The sequence below is a fragment of the Ovis aries genome, chromosome 9 (assembly GCF_016772045.2).
Source record: "Ovis aries strain OAR_USU_Benz2616 breed Rambouillet chromosome 9, ARS-UI_Ramb_v3.0, whole genome shotgun sequence".
Classification (NCBI taxonomy): Eukaryota; Metazoa; Chordata; class Mammalia; order Artiodactyla; family Bovidae; genus Ovis; species Ovis aries.
In genome coordinates this window covers 4,789,998-4,804,836 of record NC_056062.1, presented here as the reverse complement: position 1 = coordinate 4,804,836, position 14,839 = coordinate 4,789,998, and the positions used below count along the sequence as shown (strand labels likewise).

Sequence of the window (14,839 nt, the reverse complement as noted above, 5' to 3'; positions counted from 1 at the left end):
GCTGTGCTGTAGTCCACAGGTTCACAAAGAGTCAGACGCTACTTAGTGACCACACAACAGCAACACTGGCTTATAACAGTCCATGATTCATGTGTAAAACACTATACTTCTCCTTACACTGCAGGGCGCTCACCACCTGGTTTGGTGTCCATCCATTACCATACGGTTAACCTTTTACCACTACACCTCCTTTCCTCTCCCCTTTTCCTTTGGTGACCACTATTCTGCTCCCCGGGTTTTGTTTGTTCATTTATTTATTTTTTTAAAATTCTACATACAAGTGTGGTCATACGGTATTTTTCTTTCCCCGTCTGACTTATATCATTAGTATAATACCCTCAAGGCCCATCTGTGTGTCACAAATGGCATGATTTCATCTTTTTATGGCCGAGTAGTATTCCAGTGTGGAATCTGTTCATCCATATGGACAGTGAGGTTGTTTCCATATCTTGGCTATTGTAAACAATGTTGCAATGAACATAGAGGTGCAGGCATAGTTTTGAATTAAGGTTTTCATATTCTCAGATAAATACCCAGAAGTGAAACAGCTAGATCATACAGAAGTTCTATTCTTAATATTTTGAGGACCCTCTATGTTGTTATCCACATTGGCTGCACCAATATGCATTTCCATCTACAATATATGAAGGTTCCTTTTCCTCCACATACTGTCCAACACTTGCTATTTCTAATCTTTTTTGATAACAGCTGTTCTTATGGATGTGAGGTGATATCTCATTGTGGTTTTGACTTGCATTTCCCCAATAATTAGTGATGTTGAATATCTTTTCAAGTGTCTTTAAGTCATTTTTCTTCTTGGAAAAATTATTATTTAGATCCTCTGCCCACTTTTAACTAGCTTTGGGTTTTTTTTTTTTTTATTGCTGATGTTCTTGAGTTGTGTGAGTTTTTCATGTATTTTTTATATTAATCCTTCACTGATTACATGGTTTTCTAATAATCTCCCATTTGGTGGGCTGTCTTTTCATCTTGTTGATGGTTTCTTTTTCTGTGTGGAAGCTTTTTAGTCTGGTGCAGTTCCGTTTGTTTATTTTTGCTTGTTTCCCTTGTCTGAAAAGACAAATCCAGAAAGATCGCTAAGACCAATATCAGACAATGTATTGCTTATGTTTTGTTCTAAGAGTTTTATGGTTTCAGGTCTTATATTCAAGTCTTTAATCCATTTGGAGTTAGTTTTTGTCTATGGTGTAAGATATTGCTTCAGTTTCTTTTGTTTGCGGCAGGCCCATTCTCCCAATATCATTTACTGGAGAGACTATCTATCTCCATTGTATATTCTTTGCTCCTTTGTGGTAAATTAGTTGTCAGTATTTGTATGCACTTATTTCTGGGCTTTCTATTATATGTCATTGATCCATGTATCTGTTTTCTGCCAAAACCATGCTATTTTGTTTAAATATAGCTTTGTAGTGGGCTTCCCAGGTGGCGCTAGCAGTAAAGAACCTGGCTGCCAACACAGGAGATGTAAGAGACACAGGTTTGATCCTTGGATTGCAAAGATCCCCTGGAGGAGTCCATGGCAACCCCCTCCAGTATTCTTGACTGGAGAATCCCATGGACGGAGGAACCTGGTGGACTACCGTCCAAAGGTTTGCAGAGAGCTAGACATGACTGAAGCGACTTAGCACTCACTCAGCTTTGTATTATAATTTAAAAGCAGAGTGTATGATGCCTCTAGCTTTGTTCTTTTTCCTCAGAATTGCTTTGGCTATTTGCAGTCTTTTATGGTTGTAAATGAACTTAAAATTTTCTATTTCTGGGAAAAATGTCATTGGGTTTTTAATAGGGATTGCATTGAATCTATAAACTATTATAGCAAAAATTGGATATTTTTAACAGTTTAATCCTTCTAATGCATGAGCACAGAATATTTTCCCATTTTTGTGTCTTATTTTTCAGTAGTTTATCATTTCTGGTGTTGTTTTTAGCGTTTAAATTTATTCCTGGTATTTTTTTATTTTTTGAGATTGTAAGTGAGTTTTTTCTTTTCCTATTGAAATGTAGTTGATTTACAGTGTGGTGCTAGTTTCAGGTATACAACAAAGTGATTTAGATATGTGGGTGTGTGTGATTACACACACAAGTATTCTTTTTCAAATGGTTTTTTATCATAACATTTGATTATGGTTCAGAAAAATTTGAGTGACTAACGTTCTCTGAAAAAATATATTGACTTTGTGTGTATGTCGGTTGTTCAATCATGTCTGACCCTTTGTGACCCCATGGACTGTAGCCTACAGGCTCCTCTGTTCATGGGATTCTCCAGGCTAGAATACTGGAGTGGGTTGTCATTCCCTTCTCCAGGTGATCTTCCCCACCCAAGGATGAAACCTGGGCCTCCCACATTGAAGGCAGATTCTTTATCGCTGCTGCTGCTGCTGCTGCTGCTGCTGCTGCTGCTGCTGCTGCTGCTGAGTCGCTTCAGTTGTGTCCGACTCTGTGCGACCCCATAGACGGCAGCCCACCAGGCTCCCCCGTCCCTGGGATTCTCCAGGCAAGAACACTGGAATGGGTTACCATTTCCTTCTCCAATGCATGAAAGTGAAAAGTGAAAGTGAAGTAGCTCAGTCGTGTCCGACTCTTTGCGACCCCATGGACAGCAGCCCACGAGGCTCCTCCATCCATGGGATTTGCCAGGCAAGAGTATTGGAGTGGAGTGCCATTGCCTTCTCCACTGAGTCACAGCAAAGCCTTTGTAGACTGCAGTTATTGGAGGCAGGGAGAGTAGGGGGCAGCTGGTAAGTTAAATTACCCTATTTTCTATTCTGAAGATGACAGAAAGTCCCACATCCAGTCTGATTATAGAGATGAATGTTCCCCAAATGGCTGAAAATAAATACAACAAGAAAGGTGGAGCTGTAAAGCTAAGGGCATTTAATAGGCTCTGGGAAAAAGTCGCAGAAGTACTTAGAGCGGCAAAAAGAAAGTTTGACTGGAATCTGAAGTTCTCAGTCATCTTGGCCTTCTGTTCCATGCTTAAGGATGTGCATGAAAGCAATATAATGGAAACTCCCCTTTTTGTCAATAGGTGCTTCTCTGTACAGCTCCTCCATTTCCTCCCCTGTAAACTGGTTTCCCATTGCAGCCAGGAGCTGTCTCAAGTAATCCTCCTGAATGGCGCCAGTTGCTTCATCAAAGTAAGTAAAAGCATTTCCGATGACATCTTCCAGATCTGCACCATTTAACTTTTCACCAAACTTCGTGAGAAACATGGCAAAGTTTGTGGAACCCTGAGCCTCATCATCATGGCATCCAGATCCTCATCAGCTGGATTTTCTCCCAGGGAGGCAAGTGTATCATGCAAGTCTTCATTGTTGACGAAGCCATCTCTGTTATAAACTATCATATTGAAGACCTCCCTGAACTCCTGAATCTGTGACTGGTTGAACATGGACACCACATTAGAGGTTGTGCACTGGGGGCACTTCTTGGTGGTCGTGGTCTTTGCTCTTTTGCTCGACATGGCGGCAGTTAAATCCCTGCTCAGCTGCAAGTATCCGAAAGCTTCAGGGATCCCCGTGCTGCCCTGGCTGCAGCTACCAGATTGCTTCCCTGGATGCTTTTTCATTATAGATTATTATGATATATTAAATACAGCTTCCCATGGTATACAGTGGGTCCTTGTTGTTTATCTATAATAATGTGTATCTGTTAATCCCAAGTTCCTAATCTATTCTCCCCACTCTGTTCACCTTTGGTGACCATATATTTGTTTTCTGTCTGCGAGTATGCTTCTATCTTGTAAATAAGCACATTTGTATCATTTTTTAGGTTCCACATATAATATTTGCCTTTCTCTGTCTTACTTACTTCACTTAGTATGATTATCTCTAGGTCCATCCATGTTTCTGAAAGTGGCATAATTTCACTTTTTTGTCTGAGTAATATTTCACTGTATATATAGACCACATCTTCTTCATCCATGCATCTGTTAATGGGCACTTAGATTGTTTCCATGTCTTGGCTATTATAAATAGTGCTGCTGTGAATATTGGGGTGCAAGTCTCTTTTAGAATTATAGGTTTGTCTGAGTATATGCCCAGAAGTGGGAGCACTGGTTCACATAGTAGCTCTATTTTTAGTTTTTAAGGAATTTCCATACTATTTTCCATGGAATAGGAGGTTTCTCTTTTCTCCACATCCTCTCTTCAGTTCAGTTCAGTCACTCAGTTGTGTCTGACTCTTTGTGACCCCATGGACTGCAGCACACCAGGCTTCCCTATCCATCACCAACTCCCAGAGCTTGCTCAAACTCATGTCCACTGAGTCGGTGATGCCATCCAACCATCTCATCTTCTGTCATCCCCTTCTCCTCTGGCCTTCATTCTTTGCCAGCATCAGGGTCTTCTCCAAGGAGTCAGTCCTTCGTATCAGGTGGTCAAAGTATCAGTGCTTCAGCTTCAGCATCAGTCCTTCCAATGAACATTCAGGACTGATTTCCTTTAGGATTTACTGGTTTGATCGTCTTTCACCCAAGGGACTCTCAAGAGTCTTCTCCAACACCACAGTTCAAAAGCAGCAATTCTTCGGCACTCGGCCTTCTTTATGGTCCAACTCTCACATCCATACACGACTACTGGAAAAACCTTAGCTTTGACTAGATGGACCTTTGTCGGCAAAGTAATGTCTCTGCTTTTTAATATACTGTCTAGGTTGATCATAACTTTTCTTCCCAGGAGTAAGCTTCTTTTAATTTCATGGCTGCAGTCACCGTCTGCAGTGATTTTGGAGCCCAAGAAAATAAAGTGTGTCACTGTTTCCATTGTTTCCCCATCTATTTGCCATAAAGTAATGGGACCACATGCCATGATCTTTGATTTTTGAATGTTGGTTTTAAGCCAACTTTTTCTCTCTCCTCTTTCACGTTCATCAAGAGGCTCTTTAATTTCTCTTCACTTTCTGCTATAAGGGTGGTATCATCTGCATATCTGAAGTTAGTGATATTTCTCCTGGCAATCATGATTCCAGCTTGTGCTTCATCCAGGCTGGCATTTCACATGATGTGCTCTGCATATAAGTTAAATAATCAGGGTGACAATATACAGCATTGACATACTCCTTCCCCAATTTGGAACCCATCCATTGTTCCATGTCCAGTTCTAACTGTTGCTTCTTGACCTGCATACAGATTTCTCAGGAGTCAAGTAAGGTGTTCTGGTACTACCATCTCTTGAAGAATGATCCACACAGGCAAAGGCTTTGGTGTAGTCAATAAAGCAGAAGTAGATGATTTTCTGGAACTCTCTTGCATTTTTGATGATTCAACAGATGTTGGCAATTTGATCTCTGATTCCTCTGCCTTTTCTAAATCCAGCTAGAACATCTGGAATTTCTCAGTTCATGTACTGTTGAAGCCTCACTTGGAAAATCTTGAGCATTACTTTGCTAGCATGCAAGATGAGTGCAATTGTGTGGTAGTTTGAACACCCTCTCTAGTGTTTATTATTTGTAGACCTTTTGATAATGGCAATTCTGACTGGTGTGAGGTAATACCTCATTGCAGTTTTGATTTCTTTAATAATTAGTGATGTTGAGTATCTTTCCATGTGACTATTGGTCATCTGTATGTCAAAGCAAACCTGAGGAAAAAGAACACAAACTGAAGGTACAATCTTACTAGACTTTAGACACTACTACAAAGCTACACTAATCAAAACAATATGGTATTTGCCAAAAGAAAAAGCAGACATGTTCATCAATGGAACAGAATAGAGCCCAGAAATAAATCCACACACCTAAGATCATTTACTCTTCAATAAAGGAGGCAAGAATATACAATGGAGAAAAGATAGTCCTTTCAGCAAGTGTTGTTGGGAAAGCTGAATGGCTTCATGTAAATCAATGAAGTTAGAACACATCCTCACACCATATACAAAAATAAACTCAAAATAGTTTAAAGACTTAAATATAACACGGCACATAAAATTCCTAGAAGAGAACAGAGGCAAAACATTCTGTGTGATAAATCATATCAATGCTCTTCTAGATCAGTCTTCAAAGGCAAAGGAAATAAAAGCAAAAATAAATAAATGGAACTAGTCAAACTCACATGCTTGCCAGAAAGAAAGGAAGAAAGAAAGAAAGAAAGTGAAGTCACTCCGTCATGTCTGACTCTTTGCAACCCTGTGGACTAGCCCACCAGGCTCCTCCGTCCATGGGATTCTCCAGGCAAGAAAACTGGAGTGGGTTGCCATTTCCTTCTCGAGGGGATCTTCCCAACCCAGGGATCATACCCAGGTCTCCCGCATTGCAGGCAGACACTTTAACCTCTGAGCCACAAAAAGGAAACCATAAAGAAAATGAAAAGACAATGTATGGAATGGGAGAAAATATTTGCAAATAATGCAGCCAAGTGCTTAATTTCCAAAATATATGACAGCTCATAGAGCTCAATTTTAAAAAAATTAAAAAACTGGATAGAACACCAAAATAGACATCTCTCCAAAGAAGATATAGAGATTGCTTTCTCAATTTTTCATTCTGCTAGTTTGTTGTTAGTGTATAGAAATTAAACAGATTTTTATATTGATTTTCTACCCTGCAATTTTACTGTATTCATTTATCATTTCTATCAGTTTGTGGTGGAGACTTTAGGGTTATACATATGCGTGCGTGTGTGTGTGTGTGTGTGTGTGTGTGTGTGTGTGCATGCTACATCACTTCAGTCTTATCCAACTCTGTGTGACCCCATGGACTGTAGCCTGCCAGGCTCCTATGTCCATGGGAATCTCCAGGCAAGAATACTGGTTTGGGTTGCCATACTCTCCTTCAGGGGATCTTCCCAACCCAGGGATCAAACCCTCTTCTCTCATGTCTCCTCCATTCCATTCCTTCTCTCATATCTTCTCCATTTCCAAATAGGTTCTTTACCACAAGCAACACCTGGGAAGCCACTATATATATATATTCATGTTATCCACAAATGATGACAGTTTTACTTCTTCATCCAAGTTTGGATGCTTTTCTTTTCCCTTGCCTAAATGCTATGGTTAAGACTAGGTTGAATAAGAGTGGCAAGAGTTAGCATCTTTGTCTTGCTCTAGATCTTAGAGGGACAGCTTTCAGTTTTTCACTATTGAGTATGAAGTTAGCTGTGGATTTCTCATATATGAGCTTTAGTATGTGGGATACATTCCTTATATACTGTTTGTAGAGAGTTTTAACATGAATGAGTATTGAATCTTATTAAAAGCTTTTTCTGTACCTAATGAGATGATAAGTTGATTTTTATATTTCATGCTGTTAATCTGATTATCATGCTAGTTGCTTAGCACATTTGAACCATCCTACATCCCTGGAATAAATCCCTCTTGATCACAGTCTATGATACTATAATATATTGTCGTATTTGGTTTGCTAATATTATGTTGAGGTATTCCCATCTCTGTTCATTAGAGATATTGACCTGTAATTTTGTATGTGTGTGCTGTACTGGTCTGGTATTGGTATCAAGATGGTGCTAGCCTTGCAAAATAACTTAGGAAACATTCCCTCTTCTTCAATTTTTTGGAAGAATTTGAGGAGGATCGGTATTAAATATTCTTAAAATGTTTGAATCTTCTTAAAATGTTTAAAATCTTCTTAAAATGTCTTAACTGTAAAGCTATTGAGTTCTGGGGTTTTGCTTTCTGAGAAACTTTTTTTGTTGTTTGTTTTCTTTGTTTTTTTTTAAATTTTTTGTTTTTTATTTTTTTAATTTTAATATCTTTATAAAATTACTATCTCAATCTCCTTACTGCTGACGAGTCTAATTAGATTTTCTATTTCTTTATGATTCAGTCTTGAAAGTTTGTATGATTCTAAGAATTTATCCATTTCTTCTATGTTGACCAATTTGTTGGTGGATAACTGATCATAGTATTCTCTTGTCATCTTTTGTATTTCTGTTTTATCTGTTGCAATTTCTTCTTTAATTTCTGATGTTATTTATCTGAGCCTTCTCTCTTTTTATTTTCTTGAGTCTAAATAAATGTTTGTCAATTTTATTTATCTTTCCAAAGGATCAGCTCTTAGATTCATTGATCTTTGGTGTGTTTAGTCTCCACTTGTTTATTTCTGTTATGATCTTTATTTCCTTCCTTATACTGACTTTGGGCTCTGTTTCTTCTTCTTTTCCTGCTTCCTTTAGATGTAAGTTTAGACTACTTACTTGAGTTTTGAATTGCTGAATTGCTATAAAATTCCCTCTCAACACTGCATTTGTTGCACTCTCATGTGCCAGCAAAGTAATGCTAAAATTTCTCCAAGCGAGGCTTCAAAAGTATGTGAACTGAGAACTTCAAGATGTCCTAGCTGTATTCAGAAAAGGCAGAGAAACCAATTACCAGCATCCTTTAGATCACAGAAAAAAGCAAAAGAGTTCCAGAAAAAAAATCTACTTTTGCTTTATTGACTACACCAAAGCTCTTGATCACAACAAACTGTGGAAAATTCTTCAAGAGATGGGAATACCAGACCACCTTAACTGACTCCTGAAAAATCTGTATGCAGGTCAAAAAGCAACAGTTAGAACCGGACATGGAACAACTGACTGGTTCCAAATTGAGTTAGAAACTGTAATGTTGATGCTGTATATTGTCACCCTGCTTATTTAACTTATATGCAGAGCACATCATGTGAAATGCCAGGCTGGAGGAAACACAAGCTGGAATCAAGATTTCTGGGAGAGATATCAATAACCTCAGATATGCAGCTGACACCACCCTTATAGCAGAAAGTGAAGGGGAACTAAAGAACCTCTTGATGAAAGTGAAAGAGAAAAAGTTGGCTTAAAACTCAACATTCAAAAAACAAAGATCATAGCATCCAGTCCCATTGAAAATGAAAATGAAACGGAAAGTCTCTCAGTTGTGTCTGACTCTTTGCAACCACATGCCAGGCTCCTCTGTTCATGGGATTCTCCAGGCAAAAATACTGGAGAGGATTGCCATGCCCTGCTCCAGAGGATCTTCCCAACCCAAGAATCGAACCTGCATCTCTTACTTCTCTCCTGGATTGGCAGGTGGGTTCTGTACCACTAGCGCCACCTGGGAAGTCCATTACTTCATGGCAAATAGATGGGGAAACAATGTAAACAGTGACACACTGTATTTTCTTGGTCTCCAAAATCATTGCAGATGGTGACTGCAGCCATAAAATTAAAAGAGGTTTGCTCCTTGGAAGAAAAGTTATGCCCAACCCAGACAGCATATTAAAAAACAGAGATATTACTTTGCCAACAAAGGTCCGTCTAGTCAAAGCTATGGTTTTTCTAGTGGTCGTGTATGGATGTGAGAGTTGGACCATAAAGAAGGCTGAGTGCCGAAGAACTGCTGCTTTTGAACTGTGGTATTGGAGAAGACTCTTGAGAGTCCCTTGCACTTTAAGGAGATCCAACCAGTCAATCTTAAAGGAAATCAACTCTGAGGCTCAAAAGAGACAGGGTCTTGCTATGTTGCCCAGGCTGGAGTACAGTGGCTATTTACAGGCGCGATCCCACTACTGATCAGCACGGGAGTTTTGACCTGCTCCATTTCCGACCTGGGCCGGTTCACCCCTCCTAAGGCAAGCTGGTGGTCCCCCACTCCCGGGAAGTCACCATATTGATGCTGAACTTAGTGCGGACACTCGATCGGCATAGCGCACTGCAGCCCAGAACTCGTGAGCTCAAGCGATCCTCCAGCCTCAGCCTCCCGGGAAGTTGGGACACCCCGCCTGAATATTCATAGGAAGGGCTGATACTGAAGCTGAAGCTCCAATACTTTGGCCAATTGATTTGAAGAACTGACTCCTTGAAAAGGACCTGATGCTGGGAAAGACTGAAGAGGGAGGAAAAGGGGATGACAGAGGATGAGATGGTTGGATGGCATCACCAACTCAGTGGACATGAGTTTGAGTAAACTCTGGGAGTTGGTGATGGACAGGGAGGCCTGGCGGGCTGCGGTTCATGGGGTCGCAAAGAGTCGGACAGGACTGAGTGATTGAACTGAATTGATTATATGTTCTTAAAAATTACCCCCTTTATCATAAAATGTCTATCTTTGTCTCTTGTTACCTCTCTCTTGGCATGAAGTCTATTTTGTTTGACGTGAATATGGCTACACCCTCTTTATTTTGCCTGCCACCCGCTTGGAGTATCACCTTCAATCCCTTCTCTTTGAGCCTATGCTTGTTTTTAAAGATGAGGTGTTTCTTCTAGAGTCAGCATATAGTTGGATCTTATTGTTTAATCCATGCAGCTGCTCTGTTTTTGACTGGTGAATGAAATGCATTTACGTTAGGATGATTATTGATAGATGATGACTTAGTCGTGCCACTTTAACTTTTGTTTTCCGATTGTCCTACATCTCCATTGTTTCTTTGTTCTTGTGTTTCTGTCTGCCATTTTAGTTTGGCTGTTTTCTATTTTTTTTTTCAGATTCCCCTCTTTTTTTATGTTTCCTGTCTCTGCTATATTTATGTTTTGTGGTTGCCATGATGTTTTCTAAAATAATCCTTTTATACAAAAATCTACTCCTTCTACGCAAAAAAAAAAAAAAAAATCATCATAGTTAAAATAGTCCTTTCTCTGCTGATAACAATTTGTCTTTATTTCCCTATACAGATTCCATTCATTTTCTCTTCCTCTTTTATGTTTTTATATCTCACATATCCCTTTTTATGTTGCAAGTTTGTTACCAAATTGAAATAGCTATTGTTATTTTTACTGTTTTTTTCTCCTTTTAATCTTTATGCTTTAATTAAGTGTTTAACAACCTCTTCTGATACACAGTTGTGATTTTCTGATTCAGTCTATTTATCACCTTACTCAAGATTTTCTGCACTTTTGCCCTTTCTTTTCCTTTTTAAGGGTGAAGCGCTCCTTTCAAAATATCCTGTGAGGCAGATCTAATGGTGATGAACTCCCTCAGCTTACATCTGTCCAGGAAAGCTTTTATTTCTCCATATCTAAAGGGGTAACTTTCCTGGATAGGGTATTCTTGGTTGACAGTTTTTGCCTTCAATATTTTGAGTCTGCCATTCCACTCTCCCCTAGCCTATAGAGTTTCTGCTGAGATAGCCATCCTTTGTTCCTTGGCTGCTTTGAAATTCTTTCTTTTTCATAGATTTTTTGACATTTTAATATAATGTGTCTTAGAAACAGTCTTTGTGCATGGAGGTAACTAGGTATTCTCTTAGCTTTCTATACTTGTATACCCTGTTTCTTCCCAGATGTGGGGTGCTCTCAGCTATGATTTGTTTAACAAACTCCTACTCCTTTCTCCCTCTAGGATACCCATTATCTTCATGCTGAACTTGCTAACGAATTTTGATAGTTCTTACAGAATTTTTAAGATCTTCATTCTCCCTCTTCTTCTGCCCGTATCATTTCTATCACTGAGCTCACTAATTCTCTCTTTCTTATAATCTGCTCTGTCTCCAGTGCTTTCTAATGCATTCTTTATCTCATTTATTTAGTTCCTCAGCTCCAAAATTTTTGCTTGGTTCTTTTTAGAGTTTCGGTTTCTTTGGTAAATATTCCTTCTGTTCACTAATTTTATTCCTGAGCTCGCTGAACTTTCTTTATGAATTTTCTAATACTGCATAGAGTTGTTTCCTGACAGCTATTTTGAATTCTCTATCAGATCACAATATTCTGTGAATCAGTTTCTTTGTAGGATACTGTGATACTATGCTTATTCATGTGCTTAGTAAGTTGTTTCTCTTTTGGTGCACTTGAAGTACTGAACACCTTTCTTCCTTAGGCAAAGAGGATTTGTTTTTGTTTTTTCACTTAAGATAATAGTTTCTTAGTCATTTCTGACTCTTTGAGACCGCATGGACTTTAGCTCACCAGGCTCATCTGTCCATGGAATTCTCCCGGCAAAAATACCGGAGTGGGTAGCCATTCCCTTCTCCAGGGAGTCTTCCCGACCCAGGTATTGAACCCAGGTCTCCTGCATTGCAGGCAGATACTTTAGCAGGCTCAAAGAATCTGCTTTCAATGCAGGAGATACCAGTTCCATTCCTGGGTCAGGAAGATTCCCCCGGAAAAGGGATAAGCTACCCACTCCAGCGTTGTTGGGCTTCCCTGGTGGTTCAGCTGGTAAAGAATCTGCCTGCAATGCGGGAGACTGGGGTTCAGAAGACCTGGGTTGGGAAGATCCCCTGGAGAAGGGAAAGGCTACGCACTCCAGTATTCTGGCCTGGATAATTTCATGGATTGTATAGTCCATGGGGTCGCACAGAGTCAGACGCTTCTTTCACTTTCTTTACCATCTGAGCCAGCAGGGAAGCCCCCTAACGATTCCATGACTTGATAATTAGTTATTCTTCGGTAGATGGCGCTATAGCACCAGAGTTTGGCTTCTCTTTCTAGGCTTCCTCTGGTTGTATTTGAAAATCTGCACTTTTTAGGACCTCCATTGGCTCTGCTGGAAATGTCACCTGGTGCCCCCGTGCCTCCAGGGTTGCTGGCGCCTTGTTGTTGCCAGGGGCACTGCTGTCACTTCTGTCCCCATCTGGGGCACAAGGACAGTGGGGCCTCTGCTGTGTCTAGGATTACCTGGGTTGTGAGTTCTGCCTCAGTTATTCCAACAGCTTTGCTTCTTCTGTCTACTCCAATCCACCCACCTTCAGGAGTACGGATGAGTGGAATTCTCTGGTGCCCTAGTGTGTTGGATAGAGGAGTCTTCGCTGACTTATCAGTGCTTTACTGTTTTTAAATTGAAGGTGATAAAAACAGTGTCTCACACCACCATGATGTTGAGGTCAGTCCTTCTATAAGTGATTACTTCATAAAAGAAAGCATCTAAAGCAACATAGCAGAGGCACAATGTCCTTAGCTCTCAATGCAAGAAGGATAGAACTTCTAAAACTGACATTAAATTTTAACGAAGAGACTTATAATTATAGTATTTTTAAAACAAATTTCAAAATATGCTGTAGTAAATTAATGTTTCTTATAGTCATGTTGTTATCTAAAATCTAATAAAATGCATATTTATGGGCATTTATATTTACATTTATATTTATATATGCACTTATATGAGAGAAGATGGTAAGATGATATGTAAAAATTATGTGTGAGTATGTTATATACATATATATTAACAAGATGAGAAGTTTTGGATTGTTGAATAATCAGTGCACTGGATGACAGTTAAAGGATTAATAACTTTAATATATAATGAGACCTTATAAGTCAAAAATAAAAAGTCAAACACCAAAAAATTTTGAAATTATTTAAGTACATAATCTTTTTGAAAAAACGTAAAAACGGCAAGAAAAATAATTTTAGCTTTACTATCAATCAAAAAAAAACACACCAAATTACACAATTAATGGGATTTCATATTTTGCCTACAGATTGGAAGAGACTTTAAGAAATTAACAAGGGCTCTAGGAAAGGGAACTCTCATCCACTGTTGGCAACAATTTCCACAAATTATGGAAGAGAGTATATGAATGGGTGTCAAAAACCTTAAGAATATCCCTACTTGGGGATCTAAAATTCCGCTTATAGTAACTCGCCCAAAGAAAGGGAGTTACCAGTTTGGAGAAAACGATATTCTATCTAGTGATCTGTGGGTTGGCAGTTCACCAGCAAGGAGTCCTTGCCTGGAGAGGAAGATACCAGGCTCATTCTTGTGACAGCTGAGCATGACAGTGATTGCCTTGCTCAGACTCCATGACTTTAGTCTTCTGGTGGCACACCTTCAGACCTACTGAATTGAGCTAAGTCACCATCAGAACATCAGCGTCTCACTCCTAATCCTAATTCTCTTGAGCTCATTCCTAATTAGCACCCAGAAGATATAGAGGACAAAAGATGTTACCTACGACCAAGCCCATGATTCAAAAGAAAAGTCAGAACCCAGAAGTCACAGGAAGGTATATTAACTTGACAGAGCAACTTTAGATATCTATACCTCAAAAAATTCATAGACTACTGGAGACAAGTAAAGAGGTGGACGAAATATATTTGCCACATATATGTCAAAGACCAAATATTCTTAATTTCCCAAAGCTCTTACAGATCAATATATAAGGATGAAGCTAGAACCTATTATGCAGTGAAGTGAGTCAGAAAGAGAAAGATAAATACCATATTCTAATGCACATACATGGAATCTAGAAAAATGGTACTGAAGAATTTATTTACAGGGCAGCAGTGGAGAAATGGACATAGAGAATAGGCTTATGGACATGGAGAGAGGGGAGGAGAGGGTGAGATGTATGGAAAGAGTAACATGGAAACTTATATTAACATATGTAAAATAGATAGCCAAGCGGAATTTGCTGTAGGGCTCAGGAAACTCAAACTGGAGCTCTGTATCAACCCAGAGGGGTGGGATGGGGTGGGAGAGGGGAAGGAGTTTCAAAAGGGAGGGGATATATGTATTTCTACCTATGGCTGATTCATACTGAGGTTTGACACAAAACGACAAAATTCTGTAAAGCAATTGTCCTTCATCAATGTATGGCAAAACCAATACAGTATTATAAAGTAAAATAAAGTAAAAATAAAAATTAAAAAAAAATTTAAAATAAAAGAAAAGAAAAATAAATAAATAAATTTAAGAAAAGACCAAACTCTAATTTTTAAAATGGACAAGAGATATTTATTGGTTGTTCAAATAAAAATAAATATAATTTTTTAACCACATCAGAGGAAACCAATGTTAATCATAGTTAAACGCAAATTAGAAACACTGAGACATCACTTTTTACCTCTTTGACTAACAAAGACCAAGATTGGTAATCTTTTGCGTTAGTAAGAGTATTGACAGAGAAACAATCATACATCACTGATGTCTGTAACAAGTTGATATATTATATACAGAAGTGAAGTTAAAAA

At 38.9% G+C, this 14,839-nt stretch overlaps 1 pseudogene; it reads right to left on the bottom strand.

Moving 5' to 3' along the window:
• Positions 1-2,969: 2,969 nt before the first annotated feature.
• On the bottom strand, positions 2,970-3,493 carry LOC101109186 (myosin regulatory light polypeptide 9-like; annotated as a pseudogene).
• Positions 3,494-14,839: the final 11,346 nt, after the last annotated feature.